At 38.3% G+C, this 2084-nt stretch overlaps 1 non-coding gene across 1 annotated transcript; it reads right to left on the bottom strand.

The window, feature by feature from the left end:
• Positions 1-1453: 1453 nt before the first annotated feature.
• LOC121163800 lies at positions 1454-1618 on the bottom strand. The gene has a single exon (XR_005884960.1). It is a non-coding gene; the product is annotated as a U1 spliceosomal RNA (small nuclear RNA).
• Positions 1619-2084: the final 466 nt, after the last annotated feature.

Here is a 2084-nt window from a genome sequence, read left to right on the forward strand (position 1 = left end):
ATCACTGCAGGCACAGCAATGGCAGAGAGTCCAGCATCCCCTTGCCAAGTCATATTCTTCCTTGATCCGGAAGTAGAGATGCACACTGCACCATATGCACACATCTGGATATGATAGTCTCCACAACACAGTTACTAAACATGCCCTTAAATGAAAAACCACAAAACAAAAGCAGCAACCAGAAGAAAAACAGAAATTTACAATGCCATGAGGTTAAACAACATGCCACTGGCTACGATAGTCTCCATTACAGTTACTATACATCCCCTTAAATGAAAAGCCACAAGACAAAATCAACAAGAAGGAAAAAAAAAAATTACAATGTGTTAACATTAAATCACATGCTACTGAATGATAAATGTGTCACTGAAGAAATGAAAAAGAAAATCAAGAACTTTTTTTGGAGAAAATGATGCTACTGGATGATCTATGAGTCAAAGAATTTAATGAGAAAGAAATGTGTTTTGAAGAAATGAAACTAAAAACAAAAACATGAAAATTCATGAAATATAGTCTCCGCTGATCGTTCCTGGTGAAATCTGTCTGCTATAGGCTGCAAATTGGTGGGTTTATGTGGTTAATCCAGTCTGCTAATTCATGACACTTGATGGATGAGTTTAAGCCATTTACATTCAGGGTTGATATAAATAGGTGGCAATTTGGTCCTGTCATTTTAGCAATAGATTGTTCATTGATTTAGTCTTCCTGTTGTTATTTTACTGGGATGATCTTTGCATTTGTTTTTGGTTTCGGTGGATGGTATTCCTCTTTTTCTGTCAAGAGAACATCTTTAAGTGTCATTTGTAGGGCAGGCCTGGAAGAGACATATTCTTTTAACTTTTCTTGACTGTGGAAGAATTTTATTTCATTTTCAAAGACAAAGGAAAGCTTTGCTGGGTACATTATTCTGGGACGACAGTTTTTTGCTTTTAGAATCTGCAATATGTCACTCCATTTTCTTCTGGCCCATAGAGATTCCTGTGAGAGATCTCCTGTGAATTTAATTGCCATTCTTCTATAAGTCAGTTGATTTTTTTTTTTGACATGCACATTTAAGGATCTTTTCCTTATGTTCAATTGAAGAGAGCTTAATAATCATGTGTCTTGGAGAAGATCGCTTTTGGTCAAGCCTGTTGGAGTTCTGTGCCCCTCCTGGGTGCTGTTTCCCAATTCCTCGTCTAGATTAGTGACATTTTCCCTTATTATTTCATTAAATGCATTTTTAAACCCAGCTTCTCTTTCTGCACCTTCTGGGACTCCCATAACTCTTATATTTGGCCTTCTAATAGTGTCTTTCATTTCTTGAATACTTTTTTTAGATTGACCCAACTCTGCTTCCAGCTTTTTGCTTATTTCCCCATTTTGTGACAAGAAATATCTTTCAATTTGAGTCTTTTTTCTGCTTTCTTTATTATATTATTGAAACTTCTCATTGAAAAAAAAAATTTTAAGTCAGGAGAGAGCATGAATGCAGTCCCCCACTACCACAAATTATGCAGTCAAGTTTCCCACATTTTGGGGAAATTGCAGGGGTCAGCACATCCCAAGTGCAATGGAGGAGCCTCGCCCTGGGAAAACCATCTGCCTGATCATGGTATCTCCCCTGTCAGGTAAGTATTTTTCATTGAAATTGTAATTTTCTCTATTGTGTCCTTCATTTCCAATAATTTGGCTTGACTTTGTTTGTGTTGCTATTTGCTGTATGACATGTTCCTTAAATCCCTGCAGGTGTTTCTTATTGCTGATAAGAAGCTTTATTACAAGTGTTTTGAATTCTGTATCCTCCATCGTTTTGATGTCTTCCTCAGTTAACTCTGAGGTTGGCAAAGGCCTTTGCTCCTTTGCAGGGGAGTCTGTACTGCCTTTGTCTCTTCTTTTGCCCTTGGTCATCGTACTTCTTGTTAGCAGATTCTTCTCGTTAGGGCAGGTTTCCAAGCTGTTGATGCACTACTGTCTGTACAATGTTTCTCCCACTTCCAGTTCATGCAGTTCTCAGGATTAGGGACACACCGGGTGTCCTGAATAGCTAGGTTGCTGGTGGCATTGATATTGCCAGAACCTGCTGGCCTTTATGTCTGAGGACC

The sequence above is a fragment of the Ochotona curzoniae genome, unplaced genomic scaffold, assembly GCF_017591425.1.
Source record: "Ochotona curzoniae isolate NIBS_2020 unplaced genomic scaffold, NIBS_Ocur_1.0 contig_64, whole genome shotgun sequence".
Taxonomy (NCBI): domain Eukaryota; kingdom Metazoa; phylum Chordata; class Mammalia; order Lagomorpha; family Ochotonidae; genus Ochotona; species Ochotona curzoniae.